Source organism: Triturus cristatus, chromosome 7, assembly GCF_964204655.1.
Source record: "Triturus cristatus chromosome 7, aTriCri1.1, whole genome shotgun sequence".
Classification (NCBI taxonomy): domain Eukaryota; kingdom Metazoa; phylum Chordata; class Amphibia; order Caudata; family Salamandridae; genus Triturus; species Triturus cristatus.
Genome location: NC_140590.1, coordinates 1,373,278,343 through 1,373,305,249, shown reverse-complemented (window position 1 = coordinate 1,373,305,249; position 26,907 = coordinate 1,373,278,343). Strand labels below are relative to the sequence as shown.

Sequence of the window (26,907 nt, the reverse complement as noted above, 5' to 3'; positions counted from 1 at the left end):
TCAAGTTCATGTTGGTATAAATTTGTAAAGTGGGCTACCCATGCCTCTGCCACAACATGATTGTCAATTTTAAATCTTCCTTCCCTGTTGCCCGTGGCAATTAAATTCCAAAATAGGGTTTGGTTATCATCCCTTCCAGCTGCTAGGAGAAGTCCCCAATTTTGGCTGTCCCAATCCCTCTCTGCCCTTGCAAGGGCAGTTTTGTGTGCGGCTCTCCTTTCCAGGATATCTTCCCTCCTACATGACTTACTAGCAGTAATCAGAGCACTCTGGCCATACTACTACATTCTTTGTTGAAGCAGGGTGGCACACTACTCCTTGGCCATTGGCTGCTGGCTTCTCTGAAAAAGTCCACCTTTAGACTAATAAAGAGAGAATTTTGTACACTTCAACCACTGATGCAGCTGTTTTCTCAAAAGGCCCAGGCTTCAGAGTGCAAAGTGTCTCCAGAGCTTGACCCACCTTGGTATATGTTGATTTTATAGCCCTCTCTGACCTAGCCACAGCAGACCACAGAGTTCTACGTTTGTCATTTGTGAGCTTACACCTCTCATCCATTGGTTGTAAAAGAGATAGCTGGGTTTGTACTGGTGGAAGTTCCAGCTCCACCTCAAGGGCATTATGGTAACTATTGTGACTGTGTGTCATCACTGTATCCTCTAGGAATGGCTAGAATTTAACATCTAAGAGGATATAATGGATAAGGCTAGTGCTACCTGTTCTATTAAAGGTGTGGGCACCTTTTCTGTCAGGTTTAGGGGCATATTTACAAGCTGGCGATAAAAAATTATCGCCACTTTTGCAGCCGTTTTTGGCCAAAAAGCGGCGATAATTTTATCGCCTAATTAGCAAAGCCACGCTAACGTGTGAAACCTTGCTTTAGCGTGGGGATTCCTAACGCCCAGCTTTGCATCTCTAATGAGATGCAAAGAGGGCGTTCCTGACCTAACATGACAGGAGAAATGTCGCTAAGCGACATTTCTCCTATCATCAAGCCCCACGCTATGAAGCATAGCGGCAGGATAAGTAGCGATAACCACAGTTATCGCCACTTTCCTTGCGCTTGCTTCAGGACTGACTTAGCCATGATATCCTATGGAAGGTGGATATCATGGCTCAGTTTGTGAGTCCCTATCAGCAAGCCAACGCCACACTACGTGAGATTATCGCTGGATTTCCAGCGATAATCTCACGTTAGGCAGTTAGCGTGAGGATTTTTATCGCTGAGGAGATAAGCGTTGCTAATAGCACGCTATCTCAGCGATAAAAATCCACGTTACCCGGTGATAATTATCCTCACGCTAGGAGCGCTGAGCGATAATTATCGCCGGGTGTTGCTGATATGCCCCTTTGTTCTTCCATTGCACGCTCGAATCATGCAATTCAGGGATAGGGCAATTAGTTGTATAGCCGGGGGGACAACTTTTTGAATGTTGAGTGCAGCGACTAAACAGGTTCTATCCTCGTATGGCAGGGAGTGACAATTAACCTATTTCAGGTGTTCGAACTCACAGTTAAAATCCTCCCCACTATTTTAGCACATCAGGATTAAGGACAGTTATGTGTGAAACCAATACTTCTATGGTGCGAGATTCCTGGTACTTGGCAGACGGTCTCAGATAGATATTATAGTTATTAGCTAAATGTCCATTAGGAAATTTAATAGATACACAAAGAATGTCCTCAGCTACTATTTCTGGCTCCAACACCTTACATCCCACATGTATCCCAATCCATGTCATTAGTCCCCCAGAAGGCCTTTCATCCCCAAGTAACCTGGCGTTAGCACAGTATTTTGCATAGTTCAGATTACTGATTTCCTGGGTTTGCCATGTTTCTTGCAAAAGACAAATGCTAACGGTGTTAATATAATTGCCCCAGTCCGGATCACCCAGTTTGGAACCCAGATCAACAACATTCCAGGAAATATCTTTAGTCTTCTTATGAATCCCTGGAGAGTGCCTAGTCAGTCTGCTCCCCCAAGATATGCCATGCGACTCCCCCCACTGAAACTAGTGGTTTGTCAACTAGTGGGGGGATTGACACATTGAGGTCTGGGGGATTGCTGTTAGATGGGGGTCTGGCACCCAGCAGGGGTCAGAAAAAACCCTAGCCTCAGAGGCTATTTCTTGGGAAGTTCCTTTCCCTGTTGGGCACTCATTGTGATGTATGGGTGCTAGAGGTCCCAATCTTAAGTTTCGAACCCTACCTGAACCATGGAAACAGATGTACATCATCTCCCCATAAGTTGCCCTGCTAAATAATTTAGCACTTGAGACATAAATATGTCTGTTTCCTTCATTGAGTCAATCGACAAGGTCCAGAGGGCCATACCTAATGTGCGCTGGAATGTTGTACAATTCCCCTGGCAGTGGCTGGTTTGGTTTCGGGTACATGGAGCACAAAGATTGAGGGCTAGTGATGGCTTCAGGCCACCTTGCATGGGGTTGTGAAAGAGGTCGATAGAAACAACCCAATGGAAATAAACTCACCCCAGAGACCCTCATAAATCTGAAGCCACCCTTACATAGTAACCTATGGACAGCAGCAGGATCTCTAAAGTTAATAAGCATGCATTTGCAAAGACAATCCTTAGGCCCTTTCCCAAGCCAGCCCACACGCCATGTAAACAGAATGTCATTGCACATCTCAATAGGGAAGTCCCTATGTTTCCCTAACCAGCTGAGACACTTGTTTCTTTATTGTGTATTTTGTCAATAGTAGTTACTTTGGCAGGTGGCTGAGCAACAAGTTTCCCACCAGCGCATTTAGGTTTTCCCATAATGGAAACTTTGCAAGACTCTCAAAAGTAAAGCACTGGGACTCCCATACAGAATGTAAATTTCCTTTGTTCAATGCAACTTCCAAGAGGGGTGGCCGAGCCCAGCCTCTTCCGGCCGCGGATGGGCACAGATGGTCCTGCTCATGGCTTGGTCCTCACTGATGATTTTAAGCAGCTCTGGCGCCTGGATTCAGTGTCGTGGTCACCTCTGGGCCAGGAATGCTGGGGAGTGTAGTCTCCCTCCCTTACTCTGTGGCAAACTTCGGAGCAGATAAAAACACAAGTGAGGGTCCTGCACTGGGGGACGCCTCTGATGATTTTAAGGTGCTTCAGCACCTGAATTCAGCATTGGGGCTCCCTCCGAGCCAGGAAAGCTGGGGAGTTTAGTCTCCCTCCCAGCACAGTAGCAAAATCCCGGGCAGATAAAAACACAAGCAAGGGTCCCGCACTTCAGGACACCTCTGATGATTTTAAGGCACTCCGGTGCCTGGATTCAGCATTGTGCCCCCTGCAGGCCAGGAATGCTGGGGAGTATAGTCTCCCTCCCCAGCACAGCAGCAAACTCCCGGGCAGAGAAAAACACAAGTGAGGGTTTTACCTGCTTTCTTCTGTTCTGTGCATGCTGTTGGGCAATCCTCCCCCATCTGATATTTATCACACTCATCCACCCCTCATTTAATTATTTTTTATCAGTGTGTGTCTTCCCTTAAGCGTATTTTACATTTTTGTCTTCGTGTTTTTACTTTTACATGATTTTATGTACTTTGTTTTGTTTTCCCTTTCCTTGTGGGACTGTCCTCCGCCTTTTTTTATTCCATTTCCTTCTTCCTCTCTTACTACGTTTCCTACATCTTATTTCACCTGGCCCCATGGTAGAAGCAGGCAGAAGCGGCACTGCCAGTGCCATGCGATGGGCCCCTGTGGGTGCTGGCACCATTCAGGGGTGCAACCCTTGCCCTATTTGTACTGAGGTGGTCGTGCTGGTTTTTTGGTTCCAGGACCACCTCCCTTCCATGCTAACAGCAGACAGCAGGCCTGGAAAAGGTTACCCCCTGCGGTAGGTTCATCTACTGTGGAGGAGAATGCATCGGTACATTCGCTGCAGCACAGGGGTGCAGGGCACATCACAGCAGCTGATGTATTACTGGACAGATATTATTGATTGAGAACAGGACCTGCTCAACCTACTGAGTGTCGAGGCTACGGGGCTCTACCTGAGTAATAACCACTTTTTGTTTGCTAAAAATGCTCATATTTGTTTTCAAATAGCGTGTTGCTCACACTCAGAGGTAAGCTCAGTTTACTTTACAAACAATATTTATTCCAGCTTGAGCTAGCCTGGTAGTCGGTGCAACCTACTCGGCGCTCACTTGGGTTGATTATTTAATAAGTGATGCAGACTCCTCTGTCCTGTCACTGAGATAGTAGTATATCAGGATGTTAGCATTCTCTGTGCCTTTCTTTATTTAGCTCATACAGTCCCAATCTCCGAGTGATGTGTAGTATGCATTTCGGCACTGCAGTGTTGGCTGTGCAATGTGTGTCTGCTTCAGTTACTGCAGCGTTACGAAGTTTTCAATACATTACAAACCGAAAACAAGGTGTGTTTCCCAGTGCCCACTTAGTCACCTCCTCTTAGTACTTCACTCCATTATTCCTTCCTAAGTTACGGCCCAGCCTACCAAAAAAGTAAAAAATAAATTTCTGGCATTTGTTAAATTTTTCTTACCAAGTGATTTACGTATATGTTTCAGGGCTTTCATGACAGATTTATGCTTGTTCAAATATTTCGTTTTCGTCATTCATCAACTACAGTGACTGACTAATCAATAGTTTAGCACATTATGATCAGTGACATCCCACTATGCAATAGCAAAACCTTTACCTAGCTTAATTCCTCTAATTTACCTCAAAATTAGAGTAACTTTCCTTACTGCCTAGTGAAGATGATATTTGTTGAAAATGATTTGTGGTGGAGAGCGAGACCAGGGATTAAAGTGGGACTATGTGCCTGATTTAGAGTTTGTGAATGGGATACTCTGTGACAAACATGTAAAATAAAATATCAATATCCCTTTCCCTTCCCTTTATTATGTTATGTTATGTTAAAATAATTTATTAAGCGCACGTTCACCAGACGGTTTCTTGGCGCGGAGCGGGATCGGTTGCTTGGACAAAGGCAGTGGAATTAATTGTAAACCTGGGAAAATAACCATGTTTTGAGAGATTTCCTGAATTGTGAGTAGGAGGTGGCCAGACAAAACTCAAAAGGAAGGGAGTTCCAGAATTGAGGTGTAAGAGTCAAGAATCTTAGACCGCCGTGTTTTATCCGTTTGAATGGGCAGGCGGTTAGTAAGTTCATGTCTGAGGAGCGTAGATTAAGGGAGGGGACATAGTGCTGTATTTTGGTGGCAATAAAGGCCGGGCCGCGATCCGAAAGGACTTTGTAGATCGTACAGCCTAGTTTGAAAAGACAGCGTTGAGTCACGGGGAGCCAATGGAGGCTCTTCGACAAGGGTTTCACATGGTGAGATTTTGGCTGACCATAAACAAGCCTTGCGGCTTGGTTCTACACCAATTGTAGCCGGCGTAATAGGTAGGCTGGAATGCTGGTATACAAAGAGTTAGCGTAATCAAAACGCGACAATACCAGGGCAAGAATGACTTGGATCAAAGCCTCAGTGGTTAGATATCTGCTTATTTTCCGAATTCTTCGCAAGTGGAAGAAACAAGCAGAGACCACTGAGCTTATCTGGGCCTTCAGGGTAAGATAAATGCTGATCAAGATTCCCAGGCTTTTAACAGAGCTGACTGGGGAGGGGGGCAACCCAATTGTTGAGGCCAGAAATTGCATTCCAGGCCCCCAGTGAGAATCAGCTTGGTTTTATCTGGATTTAGTTTGAGCTGATTAATGTTCATCCAGTTGCTAATGAAATTCATTGTAGATTGAAAGTTCTCCATAGATGAGGGTGATGAATCGATGTTAAACACTAGCTGGCGATCGTCAGCATAGTTAAAGGTAACGACCTCTCTCTTGCAAAGGGCCAGAATCAGGGGAAATATATACAGATTAAAGAGGAGAGGGGTAAGGGATGAGCCCTGTGGTACCCGCATGTCAGTCTTCTTTTCTCAGCAGAGAAACTGGCAAGGCAGACTGCTTGATAGCGGTCACTGAGGAAAGAAGAGATCCACTTCAGTGAAAGGCCCCGGATCCCGGCGCTTTCGACTCGGTCGACCAGCAGATGGTGGTCGACCGTGTCGAAAGCGGCCGATAGATCCAGGAGCACTAGGGCTTGCGTGGCGTCCTGGTCTGCCCTCCTTCTTAATTCGTCGAGAGCTGCTAAGATGATGGACTCAGTAGAATGTTCGGGTCTAAAACCTGCTTGGTGTGAGTCTAGGTAGTGAGAATGCTCTACAAAGGTGCTAAGGCAGTTAGCAACATGGGCCTCTAGAATTTTTCCCAGGAAGGGCAGCAGCGATATAGGGCGGAAGTTGCTAGATGTTAATGGATCAGTGCCTGTTCTTTTCAGGATGGGTATGACTTCCACACTCTTAAATAGATTGGGGAAAATACCCTTGGTGAGGGAGTTGTTAAGGAGCGACAATGGGGGTTCGGGACAGTGAAGAAAGACTTCCCGGAGGATGTGGAGGGACAGCTGTCCATAGGGGAGCCAGAACAGACCTTTTTAAGTAGGGAAAAAAGGACCTCCTGAGTATTAAGTGGAATTTGGTCGAGATGGTGAAAATTGGAATGTGAGCAACTGGGATCTGGTGGTGAGATGGCCTTGGGGATACTAGATTTGACGGTGGCAATTTTTTCGATGAAATATGTATTGAGAGAATCGCATAGGGATTGTGATGGGGTGGGTTTTGCAGTGACACGATCTGGTTTGACGAGTTTATCTACTATGGAGAAGATGTCCTTCGCTTTGTTAGTCGATTCTAAAATTTTAGAGGAAAAGTATTCAGATTTGGTCCAGAGGATGGCGCTTTTGTATTCTTTGAGAGCCGATATAAATATTCCCTTTTTATTGGAGCAGTAATCCTGTCTCCACTTGCGTTTGGATTGACGCAGAGCCAATTTCTTCTCCTTCAAATTGTTGGAGAACCAACTTTGGGCATCATGGGGCCTCTTATTTTCTTCAGGGGGGCTACGCTGTCTCTAGCCGATTCCAGCCAGGCATTAATATTTTCCGCCTGGGTGCGAGGGGATGCCGTCTGGCCAAGGGGTGTAGAAACGGCTAGTAGGGCACATAATTCTGTGGTGTCAACCCGGCTCCAGTTACTGGCCATGATAGTACCTGGAGGCGGGACTTTGTGAGGAGGGATACTGGGAAAAGAGAAGGTAATAAAATAGTGATCTGACCATGTGCAGGGGAAAATTCGTAGGTCGGCTATCTCTAGATTGCATGTCCAGACCTGGTCAAGGGTATGTTCCTTTATGTGGGTAGCTACCTTAATATGCTGGGTGTAATTCATTCCCATTAGCAGGTCGGTAAATTCAACCGAGCAGGGGCTTTCCCGTGCATCGTGTGGCCAATAGTTGAAGTTGCCAATTATCAGCACTCTGGCATGGTTTATAACCAGCTCCGCAATGGCGTTGCCCAATGACTACGTAAATGTGGGCCTATGGAGGGGGGGTCTATAGAATGACGCGCATATAAAAGGGGAGCGATTGGATTTGAACGTAAGTAGAAGGCTGTCAACTGATGGGATACCTAATAAAGCTAGAGAGGTAAATTTGTGTGTCTGTGATATTACGGCTGCAACCCCTCCTCCAGCTTTGTTCTCCGACCTATTAGTCTGGAGGATATAATAATTGTCTGGGATTGCTGCTAAGATGTCAGGGCTGGACTCAGCTATCAGCCAAGTTTCTGATAAGAGGAGGATATCTGGTTTGTCGGTGTCTAGGAGGTAGAAGATCTCAAGTTGATGCTTTACCATCGAACGCGCAGTGCATCGTTTTTTCCACTGTCTACTCACCGCATGCAGGATATCCGTGTTATATGTGAAGTAGTATTATTATTATTCATCTGCCTCTTTGAAGTCAGGGTAGAATAGGAAGGCAGTCGGAGAAGAGCAGGGCCATTAGAAATCAAGTAAGTTAATAAATTGTGCATTACAGCTGCCACAAAAACATGCTGCAGACTGCAGAGAGTAGCAGGCCCGATGCTAGCATGCCTCCATTAATAATGCACAACAACAATACTAGTAATTGTGCTGCATATATGCCTTATTCATTAATGAGAGGTAATTTTTATATTTCCACACAAAGTGTTTGTTTATTTTTTACAATGAAATTCTTTAAATGAAAAAAATTCTGGTGATATTCTGGCATAATTCTGTGCAGTCAGTGCTATTTTTTATGTGATGCATGTATGGGAAAATCGTGGCCCTGTGACTAATCACATCAAATATTCCAATGGCCTTAGGGGACTAGCAATGTTTTGCTACTGTGCCACTATATGAACAAGTGATTGCACTGAGCATTACCATTTGTGTTTTTTATTTTTTTATTTCTCATTATTGCTATTCCTGTTGGTCCACCATCATGGTAGGTGAAAGCCGCCTGGCTGCCTTGCCACTGGATGGAGGCCATCCAGGCCAAATATCACTGGATGCTGACTTTGGAGGAGGAGGAGGTGAAGGCATGTGCCACTGCCATGTCCCTCTTGCCAGTCTGACATGCCTCCATCCCGGCCACACCATCAGCAGCACTGCTGCCAGCCAGAATCCACCACTGCAAGTCACCCAACGACACACTACCCCTCCCCTCCTCATCATCTACAGAACACCTTCTCCACTGCGTCCTCCAGAAGCTGGCGCTGTTTCTCCAAGCGGTGGCATGCCTTCACAACTGCCTAGATGCCCTCTGATGTTTTAAAATATTCTTTCTTTGGTGGGAAATACTTTGGTTGCGGATATAGAGGGTGCAAACTGGGAAGGGAAGTTGGGGCAAGGACTTTGGATTTACTTTGGACATTGGGGCGATTTATTTATTTGGGGAGAGGGGTGGTCCTATTGTGGGTTGAGAAAGTGGGTTTTATTTGTAAAAAAAATAACTGGGTAGTTTGTTTCTTCATTTGATGGCAATCTGTATTTTGTCTTTGCACTGCTTTTAGTGTAGCCTATTTTTTTTAATTGACAAAAAGCTGTTCTCTGAACACTCACATACTGTACATCGACTTTTCCCCCTAGACTTTACCGGGCTGATTATGAAGTTCTTTGCCATATAATTATTTTCTAGGTTATGTAATTTACTTATACCCAAACAATACCCTGCTAACAGAGTGGGATCAACACAGACTAGGTTTGTCTTATTGCTTGAGGATGTTAACTTTTGCCACTTTTGCCGCACCCATCCACTTATCAAACTGTACACCAGTTAGTTATACCATTGTCCTACTGGAACTATATTGAACGCTAGGGGGTATGCATATGCCTATTGCCTACAACATACATAAAAACATCTAAATCTTTAGTAGAAGTTCACTTCTCTTCTTAGTTCTCTTACCTTAATAGATGAAGCAATAGCTGCTATCTCTCTTAATCTTCCAAAATGTGATTGCAGGGTTTCCAAAGGTGCCTTCTAAATGGTGGTGGTAATAGAAGCAGGATAACAGGGAAGACATCACAAGCGGCGTCCCACTCACACCTAGGTGAACCACAACTGTACGATTATTCAGAAGGAATATCTATCGCAGGCAACTAGATTGAAAGAAAATGCAGAGTTAATGGGTAAATTCCATCATATCCTATCAAAGACTGAAACTAGACTACCATCATGACACAAAGACCTGATAATATTACACAAACAAGCAGTAGTAACTTATGAGCAATGGGGAGGTAGTATTTAATGAGTTTATTAAAACAATTATTGCTAGACTTACGAAATCCTCAATTCAGGAGGAGTGGACTCAGGAGAAGGTTAAGCACTTAAACAACACAAGGCCTGAATGATGATGTTGATGAATGATGTTATATACGTATTCCTTGTATGCATGGGTGAGTAAGTGGGGCTGGCGTGGGTTATAGCTCAGTTGATAGAAGATGCCACAGTGAGTTGGTGTAGCTTTCACCATATCAACCTCACCAAGTGTGTAATCCATTTTTTTGTGTAAATGTATAAGTCACATCTCCATACATCACACCCTAGGGGAAAGGGTTAGGGGTTTGATGACAGGATAGGAATTGGTAGTTGAGGAAAGGTGCGACAAAGGAAAACACTACACAACAACAATATTCATCAGGTCGAGGAGAGCAGCACATCATCACCATCAAATCTGTTGTCAAAGGAAATGAAGGAATGACAGTTCAATTAAATGTAAAATGTATTGTGAACTGCCCTCAAGCCCCATAGACCCAAATTATTATACATCTTAATGTTATATCATCTAGGGTTGAAAAATATAAATTATGGAGGAGTGAACCCACACAGTTCTCCTAATTATGATTGATAAAAGAAAAATAATACTGTAAATAAATACCAAATTGGGCTGAGCATCTGCATTCTTCTCGGAATGTCCGTCTTAGGTGCCTACCAATTGGGTAAGGTAAGCAGGAGTGTTATGGAGCTTTTACCTTTTGTGTAGGAGAAGAGAAGGCATGTGGATTGTAATGTCAAGGAGAAGGACAGAAGGTAAGCTTCATGAGGAGTGAACCAAGAAGCAGAGCAAGAGCATAGACTGCTGCAATCATTCATGATGACTCATGCATGATTAGCTGAGAAGTGTAAGCAATTTTACACCCAATCCCGGACAAGCAGCTGCATTTACCTGGCTGATCAATCTTGAAACTGTCATAACATTTAGCCAAGTGCGTCCATCATGTGATGATGTGGCATCGCATATCTGTCTCCAGTGACAGTCCACCCTAACCCCAAGACCACATAATAAAGGAGTTTGACATTTGAGCCAGCACACTACTCAGCATTTCCCAAATCAATACACCTCTCTACAGTCCACACGACTGAGAAGGCCTTTTAGAGTCATCATCATGCTGGTTTTCCTTTGAGTAGATAACTTCCTTCTTCTGGCTGTTGAGGTAGTTACACCCTGAGTCCTGACTCTGAGTAATGAATCAGTCCAATTCCTGACCCAAATGAGATTGAGAAAGATAGACCTGTAGTGCACTGCTGTTGATGAACAAGAAGAGCAAAAGAATTGAACATTTTGTGTAGATTTGTATTTGTTAACTAAACTGATTTGTCTGGTCTCTAAAGAACCAGAAAAAAGTACAGCAAGGAGTGGATCATGAAAGCAAATCTAGGTAAGTATGAAGGAGCAAATCACCTTCAGGTAAAATAACCCATCAGCCCCCAAACATTGCAAATCATCAAATCAAGTTTACAAATAAGTTCCGCACCCTCACTGTTTGCCACCACACAAATCATCATCGCTCACACTTTGTTAATAATATATCACTCATTAGTGCAATAGTTATCTAATAGACACAATTGTCGCATTGTATTTCCTCTTTTTACACTGAAGCAACACATTGGCAGTCTTATAAATTACTGATATTTACTGGTGCAAACCTTCTAGGGAAAGAAGAAAAGAAAAACAATTTTGGCAATGCAGTTCAACAATAATCTGAAAGTTCTATGGTGCCCTACTCAGTCAGGGAAGTAGAGTTTGTTCTCAAACTCAGGGGGTTCACCCAAAAGTTCGAAAGCTAATGCACTTGAGTGTGACCAATCGCCCTCATCCTCCTCCTGTGGTGTTTCAGGAACAGTGTAATCATGTGGCATGACGTGTGGCTTCATTTTAATCATCATGGTCAATCTCTCCATGTTTTGAGGAGAGAGACTGGTCCTTCTGACTGTGACAACTGTACTAGCTGCACTGAACACAACGCTCAGCAGATACACTGGCTACTGGACAAGCCAGATATTTGTTTGCCAGCCTATTGAGCTCCTGGCATTGGTGCATCTACCCATACCAGTAGACCAATGGGTTTCTGTCCATGTAGACCTCTTTTGCATCATCCAGATAGGATTGGACCATCTTCTGAATGTTCATTGGTACTGCCACTTTCTCACCCTCAGTTTTCTTTGCCTCTGCACTCGACTTAAGCCCTTCCACTTGAAACCAAGCCATTGCAGAGATTGGGTATGATTCTTCTGTTGCTGATGTTGTTGCTGATGCTCTTGCTGGTGTTGGCTACTGTGAGACACCAGCACTGCCCTCTCTTGAAATTGAAGGCTACACACCAGAACCTTTGCCTGGGACTCTAGTGCCCAGCCATACTTCTTCCAGGTCTCTGTCTTGCTTAACAATCCACCTCTTGTAGAGTGAAACATCAGCTTCTAAAAAAGGAATGCAAGTGGCCAGCAGTTTTTTGTACAGAGGATCAAGTATTGTGCCATATATGTCCTCTTTGGAGGACATGTCTCTTTTCAGCCTTGGATTAACAGCCAAGGGAAGGATTAAGCTCCCAACCAACTCAAACAGGGGTTTAATATTCTCTGAGGAGTTATACCACTGATGGCAAGAGCTAGGTTTTGCTTAGTTTGGGAATTTTGACAATCATGAGAAATGAATCACATGGAAAACTATATCAGCACAACATGGCAATCAAAGTGCTGCTTTAGGGATGAGATTTTGCCAGGTATCTGATTTCCTCAAGAGCAATTATGCTATGTGGAGTGAACCAACATGTCATATCATTAGGCAAATGGCAAATAGGATGGTAGGTGTGGGATTCTTGTATCATTTAGTTCACCAGAAGGTCAATGGGGCTAAAAGCATTACAGAATTGCTTCAGAAATCCATAATGTGACAGGATGCAATTTGAGGGGGGCTAATTACAAGAAAATGAATTTTCTATCCAGATGTATGGCATACTTCACGCCGCTACGACTGTATAAAATGTTTTCAACATTGGGGAATCAGTGTTTTAGATGTCAAAAGCTGGAAGAAGATGGATGGGTGCATGTCTTTTTTTTGTAATAACCTTCTGCTATTTTGGAAATATGTGTTTGCAGCTATTAGACCTCTATGTCTATAACAATTGTTCCATTTTGTATGCTGGTTCTATTTGTTTTTTTAGAGGAGGTAAGGTGTTTAAAAAAATATCACCAGTATTTCATATTAATTTCTATAACAGTGGCAAGGTCACTCATTTTACAGAATTGGAGAACAAACATACTACCAACAATCGGTCATTGGATCAGCAAGATATGCAGGACTTACAAATAGGAGGAGGCTTATGCAAAGAGGGTGGGTGCCACTGTAAGATTCAGGGCGACATGATCTAGCTTTTCATTGCACATTATAAACTAATGAATTTTACTGTAAATAGATTGTAATGATGTGTGTAATCACTCTTGTACATGTGTAATTAGTAGGCTGCTAATTATGTATGCACCTTATTAATTGCAATAGTTCTAATTGTGATCAAATCTAGGTAGAATAGGCTGCTACCCAGGTATGCACTTTACTAAACCGTTATAGTAGTAACGCTGAATAAAGCTATGTAGGGCTGTCATGTAGCTCTGGTGAAGTTCTGGAATTTTAGGATTTACTATGCTGCTAGTTGCATTCAAACTTTGAAGATATGTTTATTACTGATATATTTTTAGGCTGCAGGAGGTAATGGGAATTAAAGAAATATATATTCATAATTGCTAAAGTTCGAATATTGTATCTTCTCTTAGACTATGTCGGTATTGCACAAATGTAAGGTAGTGACTGATGCTACCCTCAGGATGACTGGATTTATATTAGCAATCTGTCATCGATCCTAGGAATTTTGGCGATTATATGTCTTTCTTTGTATAGTGTTCTTTGTAATCTTGTTCTTTGTTCTGCTCTAATAATTTTTTTTTTTAAACTCATACGCTTCTTTGTTCACACCAACAAACCTTCCAACTCCTTTTTTAACCAGTCCCGTAGCACATGCAACAATGAAATTGCTTGGCCCATCGTACCATCCCCCTTTCTGACTTCATGTGGGAAAACCTAAAAAAAAAGTACCATTTGTGTAAGGCATTTGACTAACCCAATTTATCCACCTCCATGGTCATGCTTTTCCCAGTTGCATCCCCACCTCTTCGAAGGAAATAGTAGGTGATCGGTCTGTACTTCTCAACATGTAGTAAGTCGGGTTCCGAAGTGTTCCGAAGTGTTGGCACCAGGTCCTGTATGAGGGCTTTAACCAGTATTCTATGAGCACACTAAAAGATCCTCAACTGCTTCCGGGCTTTTAGAGAATGAGTGCAGATTCTTCTGCAGGTGACTAGTATGTTGCTGACTATGTCTTCATCTTTGAGAAAGTCCAGCGCCAGGAAACCGCTTGGTAACAGAGCGCTTTACAAAACTCTTCATCATCAGCGACTTCACTAGACACAGTGCCTAGAGCACGTAGAATCGCTGGGACCACTAGTAACCACCCAGAGGAGTGACAAAGGGAGCCCACGGAGGACGGGTGCAGTAAGGAAACACAGACGCGTGCTCCGTACAACTCTATGGGAAAGTCGCAGTTGGAAAATTACAAGTTAAGGACACTTCTAAGAGGACTTCAAGCAAACCCTTTGGAACTTAGGAGGTTCTAAGGCCAACCCACCAGTGAGTACTGAAGTACCCGTGTTACCTATGTCAGAGGAACCGGGTGCATAGGGATCAAATGGTGTCAGAAACCTTTGTTTTTTTCAATGGGGAGCTGCAAAGAAGTCCTGCTGCCAGGAGGACGAAGAATGTCTGGTGGAATCCAAGCCTGGATTCAAGGTGACAAAAACCTGAAAGCAAAGGGGACAGAGTCTGGGTCACTTCAGGTGACCAGGGGCTCGGTAGTCAAATGCCCACTGATGTTGAGTGCTTCAGGAGTGAAGAAGGGTTGCTTGACTCTGCCGCCACGGAGACCAGGAGATGTTGAGGACAACCAGAATCCGGAGGTGAGTTGTCCCACGAAGGATGTCGAGTGCTGAGGGGTCGATGTCCGGCTGGAGCACCAACAACCCTTGGCAAATGCAACCCATGCGGTCAGAGGAAACAGGTTACGGTGCGGACCAACAAGGTCCAGGGGACTATCCAAGCAATGGAGAGCCAGGGCACATCTGGAGCAACCAGGTAAGCCCAAAAACAAACAAGGTGACCCTCACCAGGACCCACAGGCCAACGGACCAGAGATCGCGAGGAGACCTTAAGCAAGTTTGCAAAGCACCCGCCTACAGGACACTCGAGGAGTGGAGGCTGGAACTCTTCAGTGCAAATACTGCTCGGGGTCAGTACTACACAAAGTCCAATGCACAAGTTTGGGAATTGTCACTAAGCATATGCAACTGCAAAATTACGCTGTTCACAGGGGCTCGGGTTGCACGGTCCCCACGAGGGATGCTGGTCTCAGAATCGCTGAGAGGGCAGATCAACCTCAGGAACCTTCGGGAACCCACCTCCTGTGTTGCTGAAATCTTTGGAGTCCTAAAGAGCTCGGGAGAAGCAAACCGGTCAGATACGTTTAGGTGCCTGCTTTTGCAGGGGAGTAACTCCTTTACGCCAAGGGAGATTCTTAAGTCGTCCAGCGTCGTGCAGGCAGTCGAAGTACAGAATCTTGTCCAGGTAAAATCTAAAGTCCTATAGTTAGGTAACCCACTTTATACCCATGGAAAGGGGTTGGAAAGATTCTGTAGACCCTCCTAGGGGAGGGGCAGGACAGAGGGGTGGCTACACCCATGTCCTTTGTCCAGTTTCTCACCAGAGCAAGAGCAAATGTCTCCCAGAACTAGTTTGAGCTGGACTATGCACTTGGACACCAAAGGTGCCCCCAGTGCAGACTTTCTGACACTCTCAGAGTGCAGCCACCCAGTCCCAATACACTAAACCCGGTCTGGGAGGTGGCATATTGTCATGCCTTCCTCTGGTCTAGCTTGGCTCAGCAGCAGGAGAGCAGAATTGTGTCTGTGGCTGGCAGCGTCCATTTTGTGCTGCCCAGGTCGAGAAAGCTGGTACCGGGTAGACCGGTGACCCACATATTTCCCTTTGGAAGGGTGGAATCATACCTCCCACACCAGTTACTGGTGTGGAGGTACGATTCCAAGATGTTTGACACCAAACACAACATGTTTCTTAGCAGCCGTTTTAAAGTTAGCATTTACCGCTGCATCACAGACAACCACGGAGAATGGTCTCTGAAGGCTGCAGCGGGGCTCTGCTCATGCAGGGGCACCCTCTCACGTAAAACCCAGCACCCTGCCTTCAGGATTGTTAAGGCCTGCCATAGGGGTGACTGATAGGTATTTAAGTGTAGTGATTTAGATCGATATAGTGAACCTATATCTTAAGTAAGTGGTGTAAGCACCAGCTTACACAGTCTGCTGTAGCAGGCTTGTCTTGTCAATTTGAATGGCCTCTCAGGAGTGTCATAATATATGCTTCAGCCCATTGGAGGCCTCTGGGGTTCCTATGCCCTGGGTACATGGTGTACCATATACTAGGGACTGATAAGGGTACCCCAGAATCCAATCTGGAGTGTACCTAATGTACATGCATATTAATTTTTAAGAGAGAATGCAGATAGACTGGGGTCCTGGATAGCAGGATCCCAGTCAGACTAGGCCAAAAACAGTACTACATCAGCAAAAAGTGGGGGTAACCATAAGAAGCAGATCATACTTTCCTACATAGCCCCCCAAACATAAGGACATTAAACTAACCTTGACCAGTTGAGTCTTCATGTTCTAAGTGGAAATATCTGGAGAGTCCATCTGCATTGGCATCATTACTCCCAGGTATATGTTCCACTGTACACTCCATCCCCTGTAGGGAAATGGACTACCTCAAAAGTTTTGGGTTTTATCCTTCATCTGTTTTAGCCATAAGAGGGGCTTATGGTCTGTCTGAACAATGAAGTGAGTGCCAAACAAGTATGACCTCAACTTCTTCAGAGCCCAAACCACAGCAAAGGCTTCCCTCTCAATAGCTGACCAACGTTTCTCTCTGGGGGTCAGCCTTCTGCTAATAAAAGCTACTGGCTGATCCTGACCCTTTTCATTCAGTTGTGATAACACAGCCCCTACCCCCAACTCAGATGCATCAGTTTGAACAATGAATTGTTTGGAATAGTCAGGACTTGGCAGAATGGGAGCAGTGCACATGGCCTGCTTCAGGTCATCAAATGCCTTTTGACAGCTAACTGTCCACTGAACTTTCTTAGGCATTCTTTTGGAAGTTAGATGATTCAAATGGATCACTATGGAGCCATAACCTTTGACAAACCTCCTGTAGTACCCAGTCAGGCCCAAGAAAGATCTGACCTGAGTCTGGGTGGTTGGAGCAACCCAATCCATGATGGTTTGGATTTTGCTCTGCAATGGTTGAATCTGTCCTACACCCACAAGGTGGCCTAGGTATACAACCTTACTTTGCCCTATATGGCCCTTGGTGGCCTTTATAGTGAGGCCTGCCTTCTGCAGGACCTCCAAAACATTTCTTAGGTGGACCAGGTGATCCTCCCAGGTGGCGCTAAAGGCAGCAATATCATCTAGATAAGCTTCACTATAGGCTTCCAGACCTGTGAGAACTTTATTCACCAGCCTTTGAAATGTGGCAGGTGCATTTTTCAAGCCAAAAGGCATCACCACAAATTGGTAGTGCCCACCAGGATTTGAAAATGATGTTTTTGGTTTTACATCCTCAGCTAATATGATTTGCCAGTAACCCGCTGTTAGGTCAAATGTACTTACGAATTTGGCCGAGGCCAAAGTATCAATCAGTTAATCTGCCCTCGGAATTGGAAGAGCTTCAGTGCTAGTGACTGCATTGAGTCCCCTGTAGTCAACACAGAACCTCATCTCTCTTACCACCCTGGATGCGCGGTTTTGGTACCAAGACTACTGGACTAGCCCAAGGGCTATCTGAGGGCTCAATCACTTCCAGTTCCAACATCTTCTGGACTTAGGTGGTTTGAGAGGTAACTCCCATCCCTCATTAACCAAACATAAGGGACCCCTAACTGGATGTCCAAACAGAAGTTCAAAAGGGCTATAACCAACCCCCTTCTGAGGAACCACTCTGTAGGCAAAGAGAAGGCAGGGCAAAAGGATGTTCCATCTGTGCCTAAGCTTTTAAGGGAGACCTTTTATCATGCCCTTGAGGGTTTTGTTGAATCTCTCAACTAACCCATTGCATTGTGGGTGATAGGGTGTGGTAAATCTGTAATTCACTCCACACTCCTTCCACATAGCAGTCAGGTAAACATAAAGTTTGCATCTCTGTCTGATACTACCTCCTTAGGGAAACCCACTCTGGAAAAGACTCCCAGGAGAGCTCTAGCCACTGCAGGTGCTGTGGTAGTCCTAAGGGGAATTGCCTCTGGATACCTAGTGGCATGGTCCACCACCACTAGTATGAATCTGAGCCCGGATGCAGTTGGAGGATCCATGGGACTAACAATGTCAATCCCAATCCTCTCAAAGGGAATCCCCACCACAGGTAGTGGTATCAAGGGGGCCTTTGTAGTATCTATATGTAAATATCAATGGGGAGGGAATGAGAAGCAGTGATCCATCCGGCTTCCAATGGTAATGCAAAAAATCAAGTTCTGGGAGAATGGATCACTTGTCCTGTGTTATCAGGGTCTAAGATCTTAGGAGTCTGTATAAGAAAACCCTCATATGAGTACACAGGTCGGTGGCGGTGTATCTTGATTCTCCGCCTTCGTGTACTTTCACAGCATCTTCATTGGGTTTCTTTTTGTTAGAATGCTGTCCTCCACCTGGAGGTAGACCAACTGATGTTACAGTAGCGTCCAGGTATCAAAAAAGGAGAGGGATGTGCAAGGTGCTCAACAGTGGTGAGGTTAAAATTCCCTACTCAACTCTAAAAGCTACAAAAGAATTTTAATGAGAACAAGAGTAGAGTGGGAAATTAAAATGAAAGTGATGTAGTTGTAGACAGAGTTAATAGTCTATTACATCAGTGGCTAAGGTCTGTGAATAAGGTCGACATGTTTCAGCCTTCTCGTGTATTCTTGAGGCTTTCGTCAGGACCAAAAAAGTGAAAAGGGGCCCGTTCTGCCACCTTTTAGTGTGTGATCAAGTAATCACAATTATGTTGTTTCTTTCGAAGAGTTGTTGGCTCTGTAATTTAAAAAAAATTGAATTGTGATTGTTCTACCCTCTTTACAGCATCATTAATACAGTGACCATTTGTCCTATATCATTGGTGGGGCTGTGACAATAATAATACAATGATTATCGTGCTTCCAATTAAGCACTTAGAGTAGAAAATGTACGCGCTATAAACAAACTTAGCAGACAAGGAGAGACTGGCATGTAGGTTACAAGAAGAGGAAAGTAATTAGAATCACTGAATATCTTGATTATGGTAACACTTCTGTAGTGTCATTGTTTTAGAGTACATACGCTATAGTGTGAGGAGCAGTCGGTCATTCCTGATGGTATGAAGGTATTTATGGGGATATAGCTAATTGAGTGAATCAGATGACATTAGTCCCCTAGTTCTCATTCTACGTGTATTGAGCGTTCGTATTTTTCGCTTCTAGTTTGATGGCACGAGCAGTCTATTGTTTATCGTGTTTTATGTCAAAGCGCATACAAAACTGTTGACATTAACAAGTAAATAGATAGTTCGCTTTGTTAGGAAGCGTCAAAATTTGCACCGGTAGTGTATATGAATCATGAATAAAGAGGCACATACAATTAGCTTCTGAGACACACAAACAGTCAATTGAATTACCCGCTGAGTCGTGAGGATTACCATTCCCAGGTTAGTATGAGTATAGAAGTTCTCTCTATTACCTGGCTCAATGTCTTGTATGAGCTTCCTCGGGACTTCAGAGATCAAGAAACCTGTTCCTGTAAGGTTAAATGCTAATTAGTTGGGTGCTCTTACCGCGTCGGTCTTCTGTCTCGTGGTAGCGAGTATCAAGGGCTTACCGGTTCTTCATCACGCACTGCTTGTGCTGACTCTGATCGCCGTGTCCCGGTTAACGCGGGGCCGCGTATCGGTCGTTTTTAGCTGCTTGGAGTTAGAAACTAAGGAGAGACTCTCCTTCTTGCATCTGGTTGGCAAGGCGGTTGGCAAAGGTCTTCATTGTTAGAAAGAAAAGACTATCGAGTAAGATATAAGTTGGCATAGACCATGTTAGTGGTTAAAGAGCAATAATTGATTCTAAAAACAAATCAATGGTTTCAGGGTAAGCGAAACGTTTAGAAATTGTATAAATGTGTTCGCTTAGTGTAGGAGGGATGAAAAATTACGGGGTTTATTTACAAAGGCTCATTTCTGAGATTATATAGTGTCATCATGGTGGAGTGATATTTTGTCAGGTTATTATTCAGTATTTATTTTATTACTGAGATTATTCTTTTTGAGGGTGATGATTTGGCGTGATCTGTTTGTATTTTCTCAATCATGATGTCACGCCAGTGTATGCCATGGGATAAAATCATTCAATCCCTCGATATCAGTTTTAAGGCGATGTACCCAGCGCTGTTCTTTTTCGAACAAGATGCGTTCGGCATTATTTGTTGTTACTGACAGGGTTTCTAGTACTACCCACCTCAGGTCTTCTGCATTGTGGTTTTGCTCAATGTAATGTTTACTCATTTTTGTTGTTGCTCTCTTGCAGTTCACGTTGCTCTTGTGTTCTCCTATGCGGAGCTTGACTTTACGGCATGTCATACCAATGTATCTCTTTTGGCATGGGCAGGTGATCATGTATACCACGTGGCTGGTATTGCAGTTCGTGTGATGTCTCAAGGTCCATGTGAGGTTCAGTAGCAGATCAAGTTTTTTCGTGGCTGTTGTAAGCTTGCATACGGCACATGACCCACATGGGTAGTGGCCCGTGATTGGACTCATGTTCCAGAGTGTTGTTATGTTTTCTTTTTTCTTAGTTGGGGCTGGCCTAGTATGTACTAGCTGATCTTTCAGGTTACGTGTCCTTTTATTGGCAAACCTAGGTTTAGGCCATTGTAAGGTGTTTGAGGTTAGGATCCTCCAGTTGCGGTTTATTATCTTCTTCACAGTGTTACTTGACGTGTTGTAAGTTGTAACACATGTTAGAAGGTCTGCAGATGGTGTTTTAGGTGTTACTTCAAGAAGACTCTCCCTCGCTTGATTGCGTGCTCTCTTTTGGCACTTTTTGATGATTCTTTCAGGGTAATCACGTTGGTGTAGTTTTATTTCCAGATCTTTAGCTTGGTCCTTGTAGTCTTCAATAGTACTGCAGTTACGTCTCAGGCGTAAAAATTGACTGTAAGGTAAGTTCTCCCTCAACGGTCGGGGGTGGAAGCTGTTGTACGAGAGTATACTGTTGCGTGAAGTGGGTTTGTAATATGTTTTAGTCTGTAAAGTGTTATTCACCGTGTAGATGGTTATGTCAAGAAAATCCAATTCTTTCCGGTTTGAAGTGCAGGTGAATTTCAGGCAATCATCCCTGCTATTCATCCATATTAGGAAGGAGTTCAGAGTCTCCTGTGATTCTTCCCATACCATGATTATGTCGTCGATGTAACGACGCCAGAATCGTATATGTGGCTGATAGGGGTTGCTCTCATTCTGAAATGAACTGTTGCTCAAAGGTGCTTACGTACAGCCCTGCCACACTGGGGGCAAAGGTACTACCCTTTGTAGTATCACCTGCCTTACCACTGGCTTGGCAAGAGACACTGGAGCGACAAAACTCCTTTGTGTCTTCTGGCATGTGAGGCAAGTGAAAGTGAGGGACAAGCCTGTCCCAGGTCTTACTTTGGCCTAAGTGTCCTGCTAATGGGATGTCATGTGCCAGTGTTAATAGGAAGCCTCTAAACTTCAGAGGTATAACCAACCTCCTGGTGGCACCAGGCTTGGGGTCACCCTCTAAATACCAAAGTCCATCATCCCAGTAGATCCCGTGGGACCCACTGGCACTCCCAGCAGCCTCAGCAGCACCTTGTCATCTGAGGGGTTCAAGAGAGGGGCAGCTCAGCTGCTCCTGGCTCAGATCTACCCTGGAAGGGCCCCCTGTCCCCAAGAATTCAACCTGGTCGGTTTCAAGTTCCTCAGACAGTTCCTTCACAGGGACTGAGATCATCTGCCTGAAGAGACTGATCCTCACTCTGAGGCAGGGTGAGAGACACTGCCTTCCCCCTTCTGCTCCTTGTCTTGGAAGGCACCTGGTCCATATTTTCAGGATCCAGGGCCTGTTCAGTGGAAGACACCTCGGTGCCGCTGCCCCACCCCGCTCCCTGCCGCTGCACCCCCGCGGCCCCACCCCGCTCCCTCTAGCATCACTGCATCATTCCCCCCACTCGCCACCCCGCTCCCGCCTCCCAGCTGCTCCTCCCTCCCACTAGAGTACTTTAGGCGAGGCTCACGGGCATGGAGCTGTGACCTGACCTGACCTGGTCAGTCCGGTCGCTCCTCCTGCTGCGTGGCCCACCCCGAGTGTGGCCGTTCTCCTCCCGCTGCCAAGAGTAGTTTTGTGCCCCTGTTAGGTCTGGCCCCCTGCCCCTGACTTTCCCTCTGTGCCTGCTTCGTTTTTCTCATTGTATTCTGTATTTTTTCACTGCCGTTTTTCTCGTCCCTCCTCGTGTTGGTTTTTGTTGCCCCTTGTCGCTCCAGTTCTCCCCTGCACCTCGGTGCCGCTGCCCCACCCCGCTCCCAGCCGCTGCTCCCCCGCGGCCCCACCCCCGCTCCCTCTAGCATCACCGCATCGTCCCCCCCCATCGCCACCCCGCTCCCGCCTCCCAGCTGCTCCTCCCTCGCCCCGCCCCCCCACTCTCCACTTATGGTAGAGTGCATGCGTACGCGCAGCGTTGACGCGCAGCGAGCGCGCGATTGTGCGCCGAAGGCGCGCCAAAGGTAAGCCCGTCTGCGCCCGTCCGCGCCTGGACCGTGCCCGGCGCCAGAACCCCTGGCCCCCGAAGAGGCCAGCCCGCCCGCCGGACTTACGACACTGCCACCCTCAACGCACTCAACACCGACTGAATCCCCGGCTGCCACCAAGCCACCCCAGGACGCACCCACGCACTCTTCACCTGCCAATCTTGCAAGTTCTCCTGCATCCGGACCTGTACCGCACCCGCCAAGCCGACCCCCAGCAGCAACCACCTGAAGTGCATCCTGCTCAACACCCGCTCCGTCCACAGACACGCCATGGAGCTCTGGAACCTCTTCGACTCCACATCTCCAGACGTCGCCTTCCTCACGGAAACATGGATGAACACCTTCTCAGCGCCCGACATCGCCATCCCGGACGGATACAAGATCACCAGGAAGGACCGCGTCAACCAGACAGGAGGAGGCATCGCCATCGTCCACAAGAACACCATCCGCATCACGACCAACTCCGACTACACCCTCACAGCCACCGAACACCTGCACTTCCAGATACACACCGACCCCAAGACCACCCTCAGAGGCACCCTCATCTACAGACCCCTGGGACCGCGCACACAATTCAGCGAAGACATCACCGACTTCATCAGCCCGCACGCCCTCCCCTCCGCTGACTACATCCTCCTAGGGGACCTCAACTTCCACCTAGAGAACAACAACGACAGCAACACCACCACCCTGCTGGACAACCTCGCCAACCTCGGACTCGAGCAACTGGTGACCACCCCCACCCACTACGCCGGCCACACGCTTGACCCCGTCTTCTCCTCCAGCAAGGACATCTCCTTCAGCCACGCCACCGGACTCCACTGGACAGACCACAGCTGCGTCCACTTCAGCTTCAGAAGGACCACGCCCCACCACCACCCGCAACAAGTTCCCTGCAGAAGCTGGAACAAGATCACCACCGACCAGCTAGCCACATCTCTGAGCCAGAACCCTCCCGCCAGCTCAGCGAACCCCAACCAAGCCGCCAACAACCTCACAAGATGGATCACCAACTGCGCAGGCGACCTCGCTCCACTGAAGACCCCCCCCCCGTCAGACCCGGCAACAAGAAAGCATCCTGGTTCACCGACGAACTCAAGAGCTCCAAGAAGAACTGCCGTGCCTTCGAGAAAGCCTGGCGCAGAGACCCGACAACAGACAACATGACCACCCTCAAGCACGCCACCCGAAAACCCCACCAGCTGATCCACACCACCAAGAAAACCGCATTTAAGGAACGAATAGACAACAACGCCCACAACACCAAGGAACTCTTCAACATCGTCAAAGAGCTCTCGAACCCTAGCGCCGGAAACAACGACATCACCCCATCACAAGACCTCTGCAACTCGCTCACCTCGTTCTTCCACAACAAGATCGCAGATTTACACAACAGTTTCAGCACACAGCTGACGCACCCCACGACCGCACCAACGCCCCCCACCACCACCCTCCACGCCTGGACCCCGATCAACACCGAAGACACCATCCGCATGATGAACTCCATCCACTCCGGATCACCAACCAACCCCTGCCCGCACCACGTCTTCAACAAGGCCGACTCCATCATCGCACCCCATCTCCGAGACATCATCAACGCCTCCTTCGACACCGCCACCTTCCCAGAGAGCTGGAAGCACACTGAACTCAGCGCCCTACTGAAGAAACCCTCAGCGGACCCCACCGAACTAAAAAACTACCGCCCCATCTCGCTTCTTCCTTTTCCTGCCAAAGTCATCGAGAAGACCGTCAACAGACAGCTGGCCGCCTTCCTCGAGACGAATGGATCCCTCGACCACTCGCAGTCCGGTTTCAGAGCCAACCACAGCACCGAGACCGCCCTCATCGCAGCCACCGACGACATCCGAGCCCTGCTCGACAACGGGGAAACAGCGGCCTTCATCCTCCTGGACCTCTCCGCGGCGTTCGACACGGTCTGCCACCGCACCCTAGTGCAGCGCCTCAGCAACGTCGGAATCCAAGAGAAGGCTCTGGAGTGGATCATCTCCTTCCTCGCCGGAAGAACACAGAGAGTCCGCCTCCCCCCGTTCAGATCAGAGGCCACCGAAGTCATCTGCGGCGTACCACAAGGATCATCGCTCAGCCCCACGCTGTTCAACATCTACATGAGCCCCCTCGCGGCCATCGCACGCCAACACAACCTCAACATCATCTCCTACGCCGACGACACCCAGCTGATCCTCTACCTCACCAACGACCCCGCCACCGCCAGAACCAACCTACACGAAGGGATGAAAGACATAGCCGAGTGGATGAAGAACAGCCGCCTGAAACTGAACTCAGATAAGACGGAAGTCCTCATCCTGGGATCATCACCCTCCGCCTGGGACGACTCCTGGTGGCCACCTGCGCTGGGCAGCGCACCCAAACCGACAGACCATACACGCAACCTGGGCTTCATCCTGGACTCCTCCCTCTCGATGACCAGACAAGTCAACGCCGTCTCCTCGTCATGCTTCAACATCCTACGCATGCTACGGAAGATCTTCCGGTGGATCCCAACCGAAACCAGGAAGACGGTCACCCAGGCGCTCGTCACCAGCCGACTGGACTATGGCAACGTCATCTACACCGGAAACACAGCCAAACTTCAGAAAAGGCTCCAGCACATTCAGAACGCCTCAGCACGACTCATCCTGGACATCCCCCAACACAGCCACATCTCCGGACACCTGAGAGACCTGTACTGGCTCCCAGTCAGCAAGAGAATCACGTTCCGACTCCTCACCCACGCACACAAAGCTCTTCACAACCAAGGCCCCAGATACCTCAACGACCGCCTTACCTTCTACACTCCCACACGCCAGCTGCAATCGACCAGCCACGCCCTCGCCGCCGTTCCCCGCATCCGAAGAGCTACAACGGGAGGAAGATCCTTCTCCTACCTGGCTGCCAAGACGTGGAACTCCCTCCCCATCCACCTCCGCCTGACCCAACACCACCTCTCCTTCAGGAAGCAACTCAAGACCTGGCTGTTCAAGCAGTAGCGGACCCCCCCCCCAAGCGCCTTGAGACCCTCCGGGTGAGTAGCGCGCTATACAAATGATTGATTGATTGATTGATTGATTGATTGATTGAGTTTTGCCTGTGACCTAGTCATGGCAAACACATCTGCAGGGATGCCCAGCATTTCTGCATGTGTCCTGAGTTCCACTTCAGCCCAAGTTGAAGTTTCCAAATCATTGCCCAATAAGCATTCTACAGGGAGGTCTGAGCTAACCACGACTTTCTTAGGGCCAGTTACCCCTCTTCAGGTGAAATTCACAACTGCCAAGGACTGGTCTGTCCTGACATTGCTTGCATTGGTCACTTGGTACATCTCCCCAAGTATGATCTGTTCTAGGTCCACAAGAACTTTTGTCACCATTGTGACACTGGCACCGGTGTCCCTGTATGCCATGGCCTCCTTACCATTGATTAAAGGCTGTTGTCTGTACTTGCCCAGAATACTGGGACTGACAAAAAAGGATGCAATATCCATGCCTCCATCACAGATCAAAACAGCCTGAGTTGGAATTCTGACTAGGCCAGAATCCATCTCAGATCCCAAGGTTAGCCCTACTATACCCTTGTTCTGTACACCACCACTTGGAACTGAGCTAGGGGGAATAGTTGCCTTAGGGGCAGTGGTGGCTGGAGTAGATTCATTGGCCCTTGGACAACTGGCATCTTTTGTCCAATGTGTCTTCTCTCTACAGATATGACACCAAGGTTTCTTTTTGCCTTTTCCCTTGTTAGATTGTGACTCTCCCCCAGATGCAGGTTTTTGGGACCCTTGTGTAGACTTCTGGTCTTTACCCTTCTCCCCACCCTTATCTGCGGTCTTAGCATCTTGCTTCTTTTGGTCACCACCTTGATTCTGAGTTTTCTGCTTCACCCTGGTTCTGACCCATTTGTCTGCCTTCTTTCCCAATTCTTGGGGAGAGGTCAGATCAGAATCAACCAAGTACTGATGCAACAACTGATTTTGGCAATTATTAAGGATCTGCTACCTCATAATTAAATTGTACAATCCTTTAAAATCACACACCTTACTTCCAAGTGCCCAGCCTTCCAGAGCCTTAGTAGCACAATTTACAAAGTCAACCCAGTCCTGAGTCTGTGTCCTCTCGGTGTCTCTAAACTTAATCCTGTACTGTTCAGTGGTTAAGCCAACCCCATCAATGAGAGCACTCTTAAAGACTGAGTAATTGTCAGCATCCTCTTCTCTAACAGTGAGGAGCTTATCTCTACCTTTGTCAGCAAAGTAGAGTCACAAGATAGTTTCCCACTGCT

The 26,907-nt window shown here is 46.7% G+C and overlaps 1 long non-coding RNA gene across 1 annotated transcript in view; it reads right to left on the bottom strand.

Moving 5' to 3' along the window:
- The window catches only part of LOC146812090 (uncharacterized), a 184,558-nt gene that overhangs the window by 25,869 nt on the left and 131,782 nt on the right, over nucleotides 1-26,907 (bottom strand). Inside the window, exon 3 of the long non-coding RNA XR_014965863.1 lies at nucleotides 9,297-9,490. This is a non-coding gene — a long non-coding RNA (uncharacterized LOC146812090). The remainder of the gene's footprint in view (nucleotides 1-9,296; nucleotides 9,491-26,907) is intronic.